This window comes from Salvelinus alpinus, chromosome 28 (genome assembly GCF_045679555.1).
Source record: "Salvelinus alpinus chromosome 28, SLU_Salpinus.1, whole genome shotgun sequence".
Classification (NCBI taxonomy): Eukaryota; Metazoa; Chordata; class Actinopteri; order Salmoniformes; family Salmonidae; genus Salvelinus; species Salvelinus alpinus.
Genome location: NC_092113.1, coordinates 14,498,655 through 14,518,022, shown reverse-complemented (window position 1 = coordinate 14,518,022; position 19,368 = coordinate 14,498,655). Strand labels below are relative to the sequence as shown.

The window sequence follows — 19,368 nt, the reverse complement described above, 5'->3', positions numbered from 1 at the left end:
TACAAAAGGAATAAGCTACTCGCAAACATTGTGACAACTAACCCCATAATATGTGACATCCAACCCTGCGATGGGGCTTGCTGTCACAAGTGGACAGAGTGTGTTTGATGGCTTATAACTCCTGGTTGGAATAAGATATGAGGATTAAAAGGGTTCCCCTTTCAACCTACCTTGGTCTTTCTCCTAATATTGAAAAGAGTCTTGCAAGATATACTGGTGCTGAGAAATACACACCAGAGTGAAAAGTGTGACAACCAACCCCGGTCTCCCGTACTAGGGCTGAAGGGTAGGTTGTGTGGGACCAGAGATTCCCCCCCCCCCCCCCCCCTCTGACAGGTCTTGAGCTCCATGAATCAATGCTGCTAGCCAAAAGTCAGGCAGAGAGTGGCCGTCTTGGCTGGTTGGCTGGAGTCAGCACTCTTTCTCTCGCTTTATCGCTTTCTTTCTCACTCTCTCTATTTCACTCTCCCTCTCTCTTTCACTCTCTCTCTCTCTCTCTCTCGCTCTCTCTCTCAAACACACACACTCTCTCCCTCTTTCTTGCTCTTTTTCTCTTTCCCATTTCTTTGTCTACTGCAATAGATGATACAATCATTAAACAGATCATTACTTCTTTACGGTTCTCATATAAGACCTAGAAGTTCGACGTATATACATTTTAATCAGACAAATAATATGATATGTTGCTATTCAGAGTGAAACAGAAACATAAAGAGTATGAGGGGTTTTTAAAAGTTTGAGGACATACAGGGTCTATACTGTAGCTGGTGCCGCTAGTCTGAGTGTTGTTCTTAGTCTCCCTCTGTTGGTGCTTTAACACCAATGCAGGCCAGCAGCACCACTGAAATAAATGTGTCCACTCTTTTCCTGGCAACAAGGTGTAGGTATTTTTTAAACATAACAATATACACAAGGCAAAAATATGTCTAGCATTTTCAATGTAAAAATTGAAATTCTCTCTTTTTCTATGCATGTTGCTGAGATACAGTGCAGGGGGGCTGGGTGGGTGGGGCTGGGGTGTGCCCATTCCACAACCCATGTGGAATTCCGGGTCTTTGGCAGCGTTTGGAACTGCCAAGTTCATCTCAGCCTATGCTGTCCCTTGACTTTTTGGCCCTGACGGATCCATGGATCACCCTGCTACTCCAGCTGCTCTCTCTTCATCTGACTATGTTTTTTTCTCATGGTCTAAGAGCATCTGGTCGTCACGGTGGTGGCACAGGGCTACTCATTTCTCCTATATTTTCTCCCTCACTCACCTGTCCATCTCCTAATTTGAATTCCATGCTGTCACTGTCACTTGTCCACCCAAGCTTAACAATGTTGTCATCTATCGCCCACCAGCTGCCCTTGGAGAGTTCCTCAATGAGCTTGACAACTTGATAAGCTCATTTCCTGTACGATGGCTCACCGCTCTTCGTACTTGGCGACTTCAACCTCCCGACATCTGCTTTCAATTAATTTCTTTCCAACTCTCTCTTTCCCTTCCTTGCCTCGTTTGACCTCACCCTTTCCCATCCTTGCCTCTTTTGACCTCACCCTTTCCCAATCCCCTCCAATTCACAAGGCAGGCAATATGCTTGACCTTTAGTAGAGGTTGTTGGCCTACTAATCTCACTGCAACTCCCTCCAGGTCTCTGATTACTACTTTGTTTCCTTTTCTGTCTCCCTCTCCTCCAACGCTAGCCAATCAGCCCCTACCCAGATGGTCATGCACCATCTCAATCTTCGTTCTCTCTCTCCCACTACTCTCTCCTCTTCTATCCTATCATCTCTCCCTTCTGCTAAATCCTTCGCCCTCTTGTCTTCTGATTCCGCCTCTTCAACCCTACTCTCCTCCCTTTCCGCATCCTATGACACACACTGCCCTCCCCTCCTGATCCGTGTCTGAGTGACTCATTGCGAGCTTACAAAACAGGGCTGAGGCCAGCTGAGCGAAAATGGAAAAGAAAACTTCAAGAGGACCTATCATCCTTTCACTCCCTCCTCTCTACCTTTTCTTCCTTTGTACTCGCAGCTAACACCCCTTTATATCACTCTAAATGTCAAGTTTCCCTATGAAACTCTTTTCCACCTTCTGCTCCCTCCGTAATACTCCACCCCCTCCCTCCTCACTCGCTGCGGACGACTTTGTCAACCACTTTGAAAAGAAGGTTGACAACATTCACGACATTCACTCCTCATTCACTCAGCCTATTGAGTCTGCTGGTCCTGCTCACACAGAACTACCCTACGCCTTGACCTCTTTCTCCCCTCTCTCTCCGGATGAAATCCTGCGACTAGTGAGGTCTGTCCGCCCGACAACATGCCTTCTCTCTTCTCTGTTCTCATCCTCCTAGATCTATCTGCTGCTTTTGACTGCGTGAACCATCAGATCCTCCTCTCAACTATCTCAGGGCTGTGTGTCTCAGGCTCTGCAAACTCTTGGATTGCATCCTACCTGGCAGGCTGCTCCTACTAGGTGATGTGCAGAGGATCTGTGTTTGCACCACATACTCTCACTACTGGTGTCCCCCAGGCCCTCCCCTCTTCTCTCTATACACCAAGTCAATTATCTCTGTCATATCTTCACATGGTCTCTCCTATCATTGCTATGCGGATGACACTCAACTACTTTTCTCCTCCCCCCTTCTGACATCCAGGTGGCGACACACATCTCTGCATGCCTGGCAGATTATCGCAGATATCTCAGTTTGAATGTCGGCCCACCACCTCAAGCTCAACCGATACAAGATGGAGCTGCTCTTCCTCCCGGGGAAGGCCTGCCTGCTCAAAGACCTCTCCATCCCGGTTACCAAATCCACAGTGTCGCCCTCCCAGAGTGCAAAGAACCTTGACGTGACTCTGCAAACATCAAAGCAGTGACTAGCTCCTGCAGATTCATGCTCTACAACATCCATAAAGTACAGCCCTACCTCACACAGGAAGCGGCGCAGGTCCTAATCCAGGCACTTGTCATCTCCCATCTGGACTACTGCAACTCGCAGCCCCCGCTCAGCTCAGTCCAAGCTCTTCTCTGTCCTGGCACCCCAATGGTGGAACCAGCTTCCCCCTGAAGCTAAGACAGCAGAGTCCCTGCCCATCTTCTGAAAACATCTGAAACCCTACCTCTTCAAACAGTATCTTAAATAATCCCCCTCCTCAGTTTACCCCCCCAAAAAAAAAAAATACACACAAAAAACAACCTTGCACTTGACTCCCCCCCCACCCCCCCCCCCCCTCTAGCTCTGACTTTGCTGATAGCTACTTTATTGAGGAAAAGTGTATTTACTATGCCTGTGATACATGGTTTTCCCACTTAGCTACTGTATCTTAAGATGAATGCACTAACTGTAAGTCCCTCTGGATAAGAGTGTCTGCTAAATGACTAAAATGTAAAAGTAAAATGTGTGGAGGAGTGTGTAAGGGAGGATGGAGGAGATGAGATGAGAGGGATGGAGAGAAGGGAGGAAAGACGCAGCGGGAGGGGAGGGAACAGCATTGCAGATTGTCTGTCTATGATAGCGGAGTGGAGAGAACAGCATTGCAGATTGTCTGTCTATGATAGCGGAGTGGAGGGAACAGCATTGCAGATTGTCTGTCTATGATAGCGGAGTGGAGGGAACAGCATTGCAGATTGTCTGTCTATGATAGCGGAGTGGAGGGAACAGCATTGCAGATTGTCTGTCTATGATAGCGGAGGGGAGGATAAAGACTGACATTACAACACAACCTGGGAGATACTGCAACTACAGCTGGAGATGAAAGGGTCTTTTACAGACAAGTCTACAATTCATGTGTAACATCCTTGGAAATCTATAAACTTGGACGGAGCAGGTATCCAGGAACATTACCATGACACAACAACTACACGATATAAGCAAAGAACCAGAGAAGTTCTAAAACATTTATAACATAAGTAATCACCTCTGAAAACTAGCCCACGTCTGGACAGATTGGAAAGGGAGCAGGAAAGAAACTGTGACATCATATTGCTGTCGCAATGATATTGGCCAAAGAGACTGCAGTTGTTTGGAAGTACTATACAGAAAGAACAGCAGAGGGAGGGAGGGAGGGAGGGAGGGAGGGAAGGAGGGAGGGAGGGAGGGAGGGAGGGAGGGAGGGAGGGAGGGAGGGAGGGAGGGAGGGAGGGAGGGAGGGAGGTTGGAGAGGAGGTGAGAAGGAGGAAGGGAGGGAGAGAGAGAGAGACAAGAGGGAGGGATTGAATTGAATTGATAGACAGGTAGGGAGGTAGGGAGAAGACGAGGGGAGAGGGAAAGAGCAGGTGTCTCAGTTTTAGGGAGGAGCTGATTGCTCTTTGAGTGGTGGTGGTGATCTGTGTGAACGGTGTGATGAAGGGATAGAAGGAGGGGTGGAAGGAAAATCGCTTACAGTGATTAAACACAGAGTGGGGACTGTGGGTGTGTGGAGGGAGGGAGGGAGAGAGAGAAAGGCAGGGAGGCTTTGGAAGCGTTTCAGGGCCTGCCCGCCTTTCGTAATGGATTAGCGGTCGGTTGCCCCTATTTTTAATACGTGTGAAATCTATCATTAATGGACATCTAGAGGACTTCATAGGTATTCAATGAGAAAGACATCATTCCACTGTCACCGCCAATAATGTTGTGCCTGGCTGGCGACTGGCGGAGTGCACTAGGAAATAGTGTTAAACAACTATCATTAGGTGCAGACTGATTTTCAGTCAATGATATTAGATTTATCACGTTGTCACACTAGATATGGATTTGTTGAACTCATAGAGATACGCTCTGCAGTGGATGTGCTTGTTTGGACCTATTGAGTCAAACTTGGAGAAACAGGAATGATTACAATTAGGGAGAGAGGATTATGAATGCACCCATGGTAAATATCTGCTGTATGAACAAATTACCACCTTATAAAACCCCTGCTAATAAATGTGTTTCAATCTGCCAGCACACACGCATTGACACACACACACACATACACACACATCTCTTCACTACTAGGGCTGGGAATTGCCAGGGACCTCACAATACAATATTATCATGATACTTAGGTGCTGATATGATGTGTACTACGATTCTCACGGTTCTATTATGTGATTCGATACTGTGATTTTATTGTGACTCGATGTTCCAAACATATTGCTCACCATACTGTAAGTCTGCTGCAGACGGACAAGAGAGAGCCATGAGAAAGCGACTTTTGATCAGTCATGGAAATTAAAGAGGTGAAAACAAATTGGCTCCCTATTTTAAAAGAGAACGGAGAACAAGCTGTGAAGGAAAATACTGTAGTTTTGGATAACATAATATATAATATTACGATATTGTCGATACGATATATCTTGCAAAACTAATATCCCGATATGTAACAGTATCGATTTTTTCCCCCATCACTACTCACTACTGTGGCATGGCGGTGTGTATTCCATCTCCTGGGTGAGAAGTTAGTGAGTGAATAATTCAGCTGCGATCCAGGAGGTTAGGTAGAGTATTAGCTTCACCTAGGGGCATGTTACACACTGAGAGGAAACCAGGGCAAGCCAGCCACCAAGACACCTTATGAACAGCGCAGGCAGCACCATGACGAGGTACATCCCAAAAACTTCTGTTTAAACCTCTTACTATTCAGAGAAGGGGAATGGGAAGAGAAAGCAACTCAGAGATGATGTGAAAGACCTAGACTAGAAAATATTACAACTTGCATTTGGAGGTGATGGAGTAAAGTCCTTATTACAGAAAAGACCCAGGTTTCACTGCATGCAGGGAGGCAAAATGCAGAGCTGGGGTTTTTTTACCCTTGGATTGCCCTAATTATACAGCGCATTGATTTTACAATGCATCCATGGATTGACTAGCGATGCCTCGCTCCTCCCCCAAGGAAGTGCTCTGCACACTGGCACTTTCTGATTTCTGGCAATCACTCCCAGAGGTGAACCACTGGTGCCTGCACTCTTCTCCTGTCTTCTACCTCTCCCTGTCCCTCTCTCCTCCATCCCTATCTCATCCAGCCCCTCTAGTCATCCCTCCTTGTTTACATTCAGGTACCTCCAGTGGGGGTGGGGTAATAATGGAGGACAGAGAAGAGGGAATATAGAGAGGATAAAACAAAGAGAGATGCTGCCTTTCTTTCTTCTTGTTTCTTTTAATAAAAAAGGAGAATAGAGCGGGATGTAAGCGACAAGAAAAGAGATCAATGTCTCAGGGCGGATAGAGGGATGGAAAGGAGAGCGTGTTTAAAAATCAATTCCACAGTAAATATGACATGAGTCAGCTATGATGCCCTTAGGGGATCTGGGGAAATATGTGCCTGCCTGCTCATCCGTAAATCTAGTATCCACATATGAATTACACATTTTATAACGGAGGGAAAAACAGCAATGCATACACTGAGCGTAAAGGGTTACGTACACACTCTATAACTCCCCAAAGTGAACATTATACATTGGTTTAGGTTTTGCTGAGGGAATGGGAAGAGCATATCCCAGTTACCTCTGATCTTTAGGAGTGTCAGCAGCAGCCCGGAGAGCCAAAGGAAATCACTGCGCCATTCACCGCTTTGAAGATGCCCTCACAGGCTGACCTAAGACCGAGAGGAGAGGAAGGGTTGGGTCGGTCATCAGTCGGTTGGTTCAACAGTGCCCATCCTCCAACCTATCAGTACCATCATCATCATCCATTAGATCACATCCCTGCTCCCATAAATATGTAAACACACCATCCCAAAACTTAACATACTGCCACTCCCCGAAATGAGCTTTCGACCACCCTGCATTTTTGCCTTACCCTAAGTTAGGGAGGAGCAGCGTTATTGGAGCTCACTAATGAAGGCCATTGATCACGATAACGTTATCGTTCGTTAACGGCTCCGGTGTTACGCCATTAATAAGGTGACTGTTATTCTGTGGAGGTTTAATTAGGCTATGGTGTAAAAGTCCTTACGGGGCGGCTTGCCACTCGGTCGTCACCGCCGGAACCACACACACACCTCGCTCATTTCACGGTCCCGTGGGACCAGGATCAAGACACCGCGCTCCGTTCATTCAATTAATAGTTACATTAGAAAGCCACACAGTGTGAATGTATTTACCCCCATCGCCCCCCGTACGCGCCTCTCACTGGCTGCCAATGGGCCCTGATGAGTAGAGTCTACATAAAGACTCACGGAGATACACTACATAACCAAAAGTATGTGGATACCTGCTCGTCAAACATCTCATTCCAAAATCATGGGCAGTAATATGGAGTTGGTACCCCTTTGCTGCTATAACAGCCTCCAGTCTTCTGGAAAGGCTTTCCTCTAGATGATGGAACATTGCTGCGGGGACTTGCTTTCATTCAGCCACAAGAGCATTAGTGAGATGTTAGGTGATTAGGCCTGGCTCGCAGTCAGCTTTTCAATTCATCCCAAAGGTGTTTGATGGGGTTGAGATCTGAGCTCTGTGCAGGCCAGTCAAGTTCTTCCACACCAATCTCAACAAACCAGTTCTGTATCAACCTCACTTTGTGCACAGGGGTACTGTCATGCTGAAACAGGAAAGGGCCTTCCTTAAACTGTTGCCACAAAGATGGAAGCACAGAATCATCTAGAATGTCATTTTATGCTGTAGCATTAAGATTTCCTTTCACTGAAACTTAGGGGCCCGAACCATGAAAAACAGCCCCAGACTATTATTCCTCCTCCACCAAACTGTACAGTTGACACTATGCATTCGGGTAGGTAGTGTTCTCCTGGCATCCGCCAAAGCCAGATTTGTCCGTCGGACTGCCAGATAGTGAAGCGTGATTCATCACTCCAAAGAACGTGTTTCCACTGCTCCAGAGTCCAATGGTGGCGAGCTTTACACCACTCCAGCGGACGCTTGGCATTGCGCATGGTGATCTGTGCATTGCGCATTGTGTGCGGCTGCTTGGCCATGGAAACTAATTTTCATGAAGCTCCCGACAAACAGTTATTGTGCTGAAGTTGCTTCCAGAGGCAGTTTGAAACTCGGTAGTGAGTGTTGCAACCGAGGGTAGACTATTTTTACGTGCTTCAGCACTCGGCGGTCCCGTTCTGTGAGCTTATGTTGCCTACCACTTTGCGACTGCACCATTGTTGGTCCTAGACATTTCCACTTCACAATAACAGCACTTACAATTGACCGGGAAAGCTGTAACAGGGCAGAAATTTGATGAACTGACTTGTTGGAAAGGTAGCATCCTATGACGGTGCCACGTTGAAATAACTGAGCTCTTCAGTAAGGCCATTCTACTGCCAATGTTTGTCTATGGAGTTTGCATGGCTGTGTGCTCGATTTTATATAGCTGTCAGCCAAGGATATGGCTGAAATAGCCGAATCCACTAATTTGAAGGTCTGTCCACATACTTTTGCACTTATACTGTATCTTTGAATTGCATGGTGGTCACTTGACTTTTACTACTGTTACAAAATATAATGGTTATTATTGTGTGGTCATTTTGGCACTTTGTAAACTATATTTAACAAACATATAAAGTATGTATATTTTTTTGTGTTTTAACGGGTTTATAAGTAGGTAGTAAACTGTTCAAATTTTGTTTTAGTGTACCTTATAAATGTCTAAATCAAAGGTTGAGGTAGACTTTCGACCCATGGAGGACTTTATTCTCTTTAACAGACTGAGTAAGTTAAACTTTTCCCTGCCCAGATAAAAGACCACTTGCTTCCAGGGATTGGTAAACTGAAGAAGCCCTTTAACCAGAAATAAACATGTTCCATGATCTCTGGAGACTGACCACTGAGTTTACAGAAAGATAAATAAAGGCTGTCTGAAGTCAGTCTGTAAATATGAAGGAATAACATTCAGAAATTAATTTTAAAAAATGGTGTGTGTGCATGAAGTAATCTCATCGGCTGGCCCGGTTCAAGGTGATGGCTGAAAGGACCCTCACTGTCTGTCTCCCTAGCGAAACTATGGTCACTTGGCAGTCTGTCATATAATACGGAGCAGCAGCCTGAGTTATATATGCCCGTCTAACACTTCCTCATCCCCCAGCCCTTCTAATGCGACTAGCCCTGATGCTTCTCCCGTTTCTTCCTCTGCCCCGCTATACAGTTTCTGTCTGAAGTACTAAAGGAGCTCCTTAAACTTGACCCCTAAAAACATCTGGGTCAGATGGTTCAGATCCTTTCTTCTATAAGGTTGCGGCCCCTATCATAGCCTATCTCTAACCTTTTGAACCTGTCTCTCCTCTCTGGGGAGGTTCCCAGTGCATGGAAGGCAGCCACGGTGCGCCCTTTATTTAAAGGGGAGATCAGGCTGATCCTAATTGTTATAGGCCAATATCTTGCCCTGTTTATCAAAAGTGTTGGGATTAAAGTATTAATCAACTGCCTGGCATTCTTGTTGTCTATGGTATTCTCTCTGGTATGCAATCTGGTTTCTGCTCAGGTTATGGATGTGCAACCTTAAAGGTCCTAAATGATGTCACCATTGCCCTTGATTCTAAGCAATGTTGTCAAAGCTTTTGACACGGTAGACCATTCCGTTCTTGTGGGTCGGCTAAGGAGTATTGATGTCTCTGAGGGGTCTTTGGCCTGGTTTGCAAACTAACTCTCTCTAAGAGTGCAGTGTGTAAAGTCAGAAGATCTGCTGTCTCAGCCACTGCCTGTCACCAAAGGAGAACCTCAAGGCTCGTTCCTAGGCCTAACAATTCTCAATTTACGTTTATATGCAGATGATACAGTCTTATACCCAGCTGTCCCCTCCCCGTGTGTTAAACACTCTACAACAAAGCTTTCTTCATGTCCAACAAGCTTTCTCTGCCCTCAACATTGTTCTGAACAACTGGACATAAAAAGCTCATGTGGTTCAGTAAAAATAATTCCCCCCCCCCCCCCCCCCCCCACTGGTGTGATTACTACCTCTGAGGGTCGTGGACCTGTTAATGGTGGGTCGAGACGTGTCAGAGTAAATGTATTATTATTTCATTAATTACTGGAATTGATTTGACCAAGTGCAATTGTGCTTTCTGTTCAGTGCACTCTCTGCTTAGCAGCGGTGTCTCTCAGTTTGGCAGCTATGCAAGTGGGAGGGAGATGCCCGTGTGCTTTGCCATTTACCGGATCTGTTTTCGGCAGTTTTCTTGAAGATCACTCCGGACTGTTGTTCAGCAGCAGCTGATGTGCTGTCAGCCACTGATTTATCATTCCCTCTCTCCATCACTCACCGCTAACATCGAATGGACTCAAGCTAGCCACAAGTTCTGACTGAGCTCAATCGTCATGAAACGCAAATACCGCGATTAGTTTCTCTCTCCTTGTTTTATACAAACGTTGAGAAATAACGAGGAGCGCAATGTATTTTGTGCGGGGAAGGTCTTAGTAATGACTCTCTCAAAACTAACAAATTAAAATGACACATCCTGACTAAACACCCACAGCATGATGGTAAACCCAGGGAGTTATTTCAGAACAGGGCACAATGCTTCAGGAAACAGTGCTTCAACAGTGGAAGAGTAAGTCAGCTAGCAAGGCATTGTTGTCATTTTTTCCATGTGATGGTAAGCAGAAAAAAGGGAGTACTATCTCACATAGTATGTGATTTATTTTAGAAACTATGCCCTTTTACACAGCTAATAGCTAGCTAGCTAACGTTAGCCAAAGCAAGTTAGCTAACTAGCTACTGATAGTGCAACTAGCTACTGATAGTGCAACCGTGGATGTATTTCAAGGCCTACCTTCAAACTCAGTGCCTCTTTGCTTGACATCATGGGAAAATCAAAAGAAATCAGCCAAGACCTCAGCACAAATATTGTAGACCTCCACAGGTCTGGTTCATCCTTGGGAGTAATTTCCAAATGCTTGAAGGTACCATGTTCATCTGTACAAACAATAGTACGCAAGTATAAACACCATGGGTCCACGCGGCCGTCATACCACTCAGGAAGGAGACGCGTTCTGTCTCCTAGAGATGAACGTACTTTGGTGTGAAAAGTGCAAATCAATCCCAGATCAACAGCAAAGGACCTTGTGAAGATGCTGGAGGAAACAGCTGCAAAGGTATCTATATCCACAGTAAAACGGGTCCGATATCAACATAACCTGAAAGACCGCTCAGCAAGGAAGAAGCCACTGCTCCAAAACCGCCATAAAAAAAGACAGACTACGGTTTGCAACTGCACATGGGGACAAAGATAGTACTTTTTGGAGAAATGTCATCGGGTCTGATGAAACAAAAATAGAACTGTTTGGCAATAATGACCATCGTTATGTTTGGAGAAAAAAGGGGGATGCTTGCAAGCCGAAGAACACCATCCCAAACGTGAAGCACGGGCGTGGCAGCATCATGTTGTGGGGGTGCTTTGCTGCAGGAGGGACTGTACACTTCACAAAATAGATGGCATCATGAGGGAGGAAAATGATATGGATGTATTGAAGCAACATCTCAAGACATCAGTCAGGAAGTTAAAGCTTGGTCGCAAATGGGTCTTCCAAATGGACAATGACCCCAAGCATACTTCCAAAGTTGTGGCAAAATGGCTTAAGAACAAAAAATTCAAGGTATTGAAGTGGCAATCACAAAGCCCTGACCTCAAAGACTGAAAATTTGCAGGCAGAACCGGACCCTCTCTTTCTAAAACTTATCTGCCGAAATTGTTGCAACCCCTATTACTAGCCTGTTCAACTTCTCTTTCGTGTCGTCTGAGATTCCCAAAGATTGGAAAGTCATCCCCCTCTTCAAAGGGGGAGACACTCTAGACCCAAACTGCTCCAGTCCTATATCTATCCTACCCTGCCTTTCTAAGGTCTTCGAAAGCCAAGTTAACAAACAGATTACCGACCATTTCTAATCCCACCGTACCTTCTCCGCTATGCAATCTGGTTTCAGAGCTGGTCATGGGTGCACCTCAGCCACGCTCAAGGTCCAAAATGATATCATTACCGCCATCGATAAGAGACATTAATAATGTGCAGCCGTATTCATCGACCTGGCCAAGGCTTTCGACTCTGTCAATCACCACATTCTTATCGGCAGACTCCACAGCCTTGGTTTCTCAAATGATTGCCTTGCCTGGTTAACCAACTACTTCTCTGATAGAGTTCAGTGTGTCAAATCGGAGGGCCTGTTGTCCGGCCCTCTGGGAGTCTCTATGGGGGTGCCACAGGGTTTAGTTCTCGGGCCGACTCTCTTCTCTGTATTCATCAATGGTGTCGCTCTTGCTGCTGGTGTTTCTCTGATCCACCTCTACGCAGACAACACCATTCTGTATACATCTGGCCCTTCTTTGGACACTGTGCTAACTAACCTCCAGACGAGCTTCAATGTCATATTACTATCCTTCAGTGGCCTCCAACTGCTCTTAAATGCAAGTAAAACTAAATGCATGCTTTTCAACCGATCGCTGCCCGCACCTGCCCGCCCGTCCAGCATCACTACTCTGGACGGTTCTGACTTAGAATATGTGGACAAATACAAATACCTAGGTGTCTGGTTAGACTGTAAACTCTCCTTCCAGACTCACATTAAGCATCTCCAATCCAAAATGAAATCTAGAATCGGCGTTTCCATTTTTGCAACAAAGCATCCTTCACTCATGTTGACAAAATACTCTAGTAAAACTGACCATCCTACCGATCCTCTACTTCGGCGATGTCATTTACAAAATAGCCTTCAACACTCTACTCAACAAATTGGATGCAGTCTATCACAGTGACATCCGTTTTGTCACCAAAGCCCCATATACTACACACCACTGCAACCTGTACGCTCTCGTTGGCTGGCCCATACTCGTCGCCAAACCCACTGGCTCAAGACCGTCTAAGTCTCTGCTAGGTAAAACCCCACCTTATCTCAGCTCACTGGTCACCATAGCAGCACCCACCCGTAGCACGCGCTCCAGCAGGTATATCTCATTAGTCACCCCCAAAGCCAATTCTTCCTTTGGTCGCCTTTCCTTCCAGTTCTCTGCTGCCAACGACTGGAACGAACTGCAACTGGAGACTCATATCTCCCTCACTAGCTTTAAGCACCAGCTGTCAGAGCAGCTCACAGATCACTGCACCTGTACATAGCCCAACTGTAAATAGCCCATCCAACTACCTCATCCCCATACTGTATTTATTTATTAATCTTGCTCCTTTGCACCCCAGTATCTCTACTTGCACAATCATCTTCTGCACATCTACCATTCCAGTGTTTAATTGCTATATTTTAATTACTTCACCACCATGGCCTATTTATTGCCTTACCTCCCTTATCCTACCTCATTTGCACACACTGTATATAGACTTTTTCTACTGTAATATTGACTGTATGTTTGTTTATTCCATGTGTAACTCTGTGTTGTTGTATGTGTCGAACTGCTTTGCTTTATCTTGGCCAGGTCGCAGTTGTGAGTGAGAACTTGTTCTCAACTAGCCTACCTGGTTAAATAAAGGTGAAATAAAACAAATTTAAAACTGAAAAAGCGTGTGCGAGCAAGGAGGCCTACAAACCTGACTCAGTTACACCAGCTCTGTCAGGAGGAATGGGCCAAAATTCACCCAACTTATTGTGGGAAGCTTGCGGAAGGCTACCCGAAATGTTTGACCCAAGTTAAACAATTTAAAGGCAATGGTACCAAATACTAATTGAGTCTATGTAAACTTCTGACCCACTGGGAATGTGACGAAAGCAATAAAAGCTGAAATAAATCATTCTCTCTACTATTATTCTGACATTTCACATTCTTAAAATAAAGAATGAAGAATATAAAATTATTCAAATAAAACTGACATAAGACAGAGAATTTTTACTCTGATTAAATGTCAGGAATTGTGAAAAACTGAGTGGAAATGTATTTGGCTAAGGTGTATGTAAACTTCTGACATCAACTGTATGTAGACCAGAACAGACAGACACACACACACACACACACACACACACACACACACACACACACACACACACACACACACACACACACACACACACACACACACACACACACACACACACACACACACACACACACACACACACACACACACACACACACACACAGCTGACAAAATGCTTTCTCTTACAGGCATTCAAAGGGAACAGAGCTATCCTCAAAGCGTCATACCAGGTGAGCCTAAATATTGCCCAGGCAAGGAAACCCAGAGTATAGGTGAGGATCTCATCAAACCCTGCCTGAGGGATGTCTGTGTGTCTCTTTTGGGTGAGGGGGCAGCAAAAAATGAGATCTCAAAAACATAAATGGGTGAGGTATGCCTTTCAAGGAGTGTCCTCATCAGACCTACAGTAGGACTAAGTCTGCAAGAGATGGAGACCTTAGTGACACTGCAAGCAAGCAATGGCAGCAATATGCTTTTTGAGGCAAACACACTCACACAGGACTGGGTTGCTCATCTACAGTAGGAAGCGGTCTCCTGCCTGGCAGAGAAAGCAGCAGATGTTCTGGTCCAGTTTGGCACCACATACCTATGCGAGTCAGGGTTGTGTGTGTGTGTGTGTGTGTGTGTGTGTGTGTGTGTGTGTGTGTGTGTGTGTGTGTGTGTGTGTGTGTGTGTGTGTGTGTGTGTGTGTGTGTGTGTGTGTGTGTGTGTGTGTGTGTGTGTGTGGTGTGTGTGTGTGTGTGTGTGTGTGTGTGTGTGTGTGTGTGTGTGTGTGTGTGTGTGTGTGTGTGTGTGTGTGTCTGTGTCTGTGTCTGTGTGTTCTGTTAAACATCTGTGATGTGATCAATCAGTTTATTCCAGTTCAGAATTGATATGATTCTAATTATATGGGTATTTCATTGTTATTTGTTTTTGTCTATGTTGCATTTGTTTTAGGCATAATGGAAATTAAATGTACCGATATTTACAATGTAGTTGCATGTTTTCATAAGCTTGGGTCCCAGGAAAACACAGAATTTCTCATTGGGTCCCAGGTTGAAAAGGTTTTAGGAACCCCTTGTTTAGAGCTTAAGGTAATCCCCTCACACAAGTACTTGGGAGTACGGCTAGATGGTGCACTGTCCTTCTCTCAGCACATATCCAAGCTGCAGGCTAAGGTTAAATCTAGACTTGGTTTCCTCTATCGTAATCGCTCCTCTAACACCCAAGCTGCCAAATTAACCCTGATTCAGATGACCATCCTGCCCATGCTAGATTACGGAGAGGTAATTTATAGATTGGCAGGTAAGGGTGTTCTCGAGAGACTAGATGTTCTTTACTATTAGGCCATCAGATTTGCCACCAATGCTCCTTATAGGACACATAATTTAACTCTATACTCCTCTGTAAACTGGTCATCTCTGTAAACCAGGCGCAAGACCCACTGGTTGATGTTTATTTATAAAACCCTCTTTAGGTCTCACACCCCCCTTTTTGAGATACTTCAACCCTCATCCTACACATACAGCACCCATTCTGCCAGTCACATTCTGTTCAAGGTCCTCAAAGCACACACATCCGTAGATTGCTCCTCTTTTCAGTTTGCTGCAGCTAGCTACTGGAACAAGTTCTTTCTCCATCTCTACATTCAAAGACTCAAACATGGACACTTTTACTGACACTTGTGGCTGCTTCACGTGATGTATCATTGTCTCTACCTTTTTGCCCTTTGTATTGTTGTCTGTGCCTAACAATGTTTGTACCATGTTTGTGCTGCTACCATGTTGTTCTGCTGCCATGTTGTGTTGCTACCATGCTGTGTTGTCATGTGTTGTAGCCATGTTGTGTTGTTGTCATAGGTCTCTCTTGATTTAGTGTTGTTGTGCCTCTCTTGTCGGGATGTGTGTTTTGTCAGACATTTGTATTTTTAATCCCAACCCCCGTCCCCGCAGGGCCCTTTTGCCTCTTGCTCATTGTAAATAAGAATTTGTTCTTAATTGACTTGCCTAGTTAAATAAAGGTAAAAAATATATATTTACTGTATAAACATATATATGTGATTTTACTCTACTATTGAGGTCTGATATGCCTCTCTCTCTTTCTCTCTCACTCACTCACACGGACACTCACACACACACACAACTCAGGACTGGGGAGGGGTAGCTAGGTATTCAAGTGCACTGAACACACACGGGACATCGTAAAAATGGGATGGTCCGTTCATCACTGTCAGAGAGACAGGGTATCATAACTGTGCAGCTTGGATGAGCCTCGTCTCCTACCATCGTCATGGGTTGTTGACCCATCACTGAGGCGGGGAGTCGGGAACAGACAGGAGGGGTTTGTGACTGCATGGCCACCGCTCCACACTAACGTGTCACTCTGTCTTTAATTACCAGCCGTTTGACCTGGTCATAACTCACAGCCAGTCTCTGTCAGCGTGTATTCTATGGGCTTGTGTGTGTACTCTTTATTGGCCTCCATCCTAGTATATTGTCATATGTGTTGTGTAAATGTGTATACTGCAGTGTACGTTGAGATGATAACATGGATGCTTTTCCATGAACAGTATCCTCACCTCTTCCAACCATGATACACTATATGTACAAAGGTATGTGGACACACCTTCAAATTAGTGTATTCATCTATTTCAGCCACACCCGTTGCTGACAGTTGTATAAAATCGGGCACACAGCTATGCAATCTCCATAGACAAACATTGGCAAACAAGCTTTGGCTGGGGTGGTGTAAAGCTCGCCGCCATTGGACTTTGGAGCAGTGGAAACGTGCCGGGACAAGGCTACCTGTCCGAATGCATAGTGACAACTGTAAAGTTTGGTGGAGGAGGAATAATGGTCTGAGGCTGTTTTTCATTGTTCAGGCTAGACCCCTTAGTTAATCTTAATGCTACAGCATACAATAACATTCTAGAAAATTCTGTGCTTCCAACTTTGTGGCAACAGTTTGTGGATTATCCTTTCCTGTTTCAGCATGACAGTACCCCTGTGCGCAAAGCGAGGTCCATAGAGAAAGGGTTTGTCGAGATCGGTGTGGAAGAACTTGACTGGCCTGAACAAAGCCCTGACCTCAACCCCATCGAACACCTTTGGTATGATTTGGAACTACGTGCCAGACCTAATCACCCAACAACAGTGCCCGACCTCACTAATGCTTTTGTGGCTGAATGGAAGCAAGTCCCTGCAGCAATGTTCCAACATCTAGTGTAAAGTCTTCCCAGAAGAGTGGAGGCTGTTATAGCAGCAAAGGGGGGGACCAACTCCATATTAATGCCATGATTTTGGAATGAGATGTTCTGTTTAACCTGATTTTCCCTCTCCTCTCCTCTTTCCCCCTCTCTCGCCTCTCTTTCCCCCCTCTCTCTCTCGCTCTTCTCTCTATCTCTCTATTTCCGCTCTCATACCTTGTATATAATCCTCATGAAAGCGTTGAGGGGCGGAGCAGTGAAGGTCAACCCAGTGAGTCAGTGACTATGCAGGATGTGCTTTTGACTCAATGGAGAGAGACGGTGGCATCCCCTCCCTGGTGTGGTTGGGCAGGTCCAGGACCACTTTGGGATGTGCTTTCCTCAGTGGTGTCCCAGAATAGAATGGGCAAGATCCCCAGATAGCTCAACTCTGATAGAGAGCATGGGGAACTCTCTGACAGAGTGCAGACACACCTCTTTTCTCCCCTTCCCTCTCTCTCTCTTTCTCTCTCCATCTCTCTAACAAGCTCAGATTTCCCCCATGATGAAGCTCACCATCGCCAAAAACTGCCTTGGACAGCAAACCTGATCGACTCAGTGCCGCAGGGACCAGGTGCTCAAAATGTAGGGTTGAATTGTATTAATAAAGTGTGTATTTGTGCTTGTGTGTGCATTTGAGTGTGATTTTGTTGTGATATGCTTTTTTTGTGATCACATTTCTAGTCATGTTGTTATTTATTCGGTAACAGGTAGACAGGCCTACAAAATTCAGACTCATATCAATTCATATATTCAATTTATTTCATATTTTCTGATCCATATTTTCACATTTATATTCCTGTTGTAGGCTTACCTGTGGACGGCCACTCGATAAACAGACACATATATACAGAAGAATTATCATATTACAGAGTTTAGTAATAATACATATAACCCCACTCAACCAACATATCTCCAGTTATTCCTATATTTTATGAGAATAGGAATTTTAAAATATCTGTATATCTTTGTCTAGTCTTATGCTTCAACAGAATGACAGAATGACCCTATCTATAACAGAATCATAACAGCTTGGAAGGTCCATTAAATATATTAGAAAATTAGAAAACATTGTTATTGTCCACGCAATGATGAAATCTGTCTTTGCCTTGACCACGTTAAAACAGACATCAACATGTACAGACATTAACAGACATTAACATGTTTATTTGACGCTATGACATCCTTGGACACACACACACACACACACATACACACACACTCCCCCAGGTGGTAAGGGGTAGGCAACAACACATCCACCGCGCCTACCCTCAACACAGGGGCTCCTCAGGGGTGCGTGCTTAATCCCCTCCTGCACTCCCTGTTCACCCACGAGGGTAGTGTGTACAGCCCAGTAATCACTGGGGCCGAGCTCCCTGCCATCCAGGACCTCTATACCAGGCGGTGTCAGAGGAAAGCCCTAAAAATTGTCAAAGACTCCAGCCATCCAAGTCATAGACTGTACTCTCTGCTACAGCACGGCAAGCGGTGTCGATTCACCAAGTCTGGAACCAACAGGACCCTGATCAGCTTCTACACCTAAGCCATAGACTGCTAAATAGTTAACCAAATAGCTACCCGGATTACCTGCATGGACCCTTTTTGCACTATACTATTTAACTGATCACATACACTGCTGCTACTGTTTGCTTTCTGTCACTTTATTCCTAGTTATATGTACATATCTACCTCAATTACCTAGGACCCCTGCACGGCTCAGTACTAGTACCCCTTGTATAGTGAGTGTATAAAACATTAGGAGCACCATCTTGAAATTGAGTTGCACCCCCTTTTCCCCTCAGGACAGCCTCAATTAGTCGGGTCATGGACTCTACAAGGTGTTGAAAGCGTTCCACAGGGATGCTGGCCTATGTTGACTCCAATGCTTCCCACAGTTGTGTCAAGTTCGCTGGATGTCCTTTGGGTAGTGGACCATTCTTGATACACACGGGAAACTACCATACCGCATTCAAAGGCACTTAAATCTTTTGTCTTGTCAATTTGCCCTCTGAATGGCACATATACACAATCCATGTCTCAATTGTCTTTAAAATCCTTCTTAAACCTGTCTCCTCCCCTTCATCTACAATGATTGAAGTGGCTTTAACAGGTGGCATCAATAAGGGATCATAGATTTCACCTGGATTCATCTGGTCAGTCTGTCATGGAAAGAGTTCCTAATGTTTTATACACTCAGTGTATATTGCCAAGTTATTGTTACTCATTGTGTATTTATTATTACTTTTCTATTATTTTTTATTTTCTTTCTCTCTGCATTGTTGAGAAGCATCTGTAAGTAAGCATTTCACTGTTAGTCTACACCTGTTGTTTAGAAAGCATG

At 45.0% G+C, this 19,368-nt stretch overlaps 1 long non-coding RNA gene across 1 annotated transcript in view; it reads left to right on the top strand.

Moving 5' to 3' along the window:
• LOC139558035 (uncharacterized) overlaps positions 1-17,731 on the top strand; it is a 35,138-nt gene extending 17,407 nt beyond the window's left edge. Inside the window, exons 2-3 of the long non-coding RNA XR_011671529.1 lie at positions 13,993-14,034; positions 17,228-17,731. This is a non-coding gene — a long non-coding RNA (uncharacterized lncRNA). The remainder of the gene's footprint in view (positions 1-13,992; positions 14,035-17,227) is intronic.
• The last annotated feature ends 1,637 nt before the right edge of the window (positions 17,732-19,368 follow it).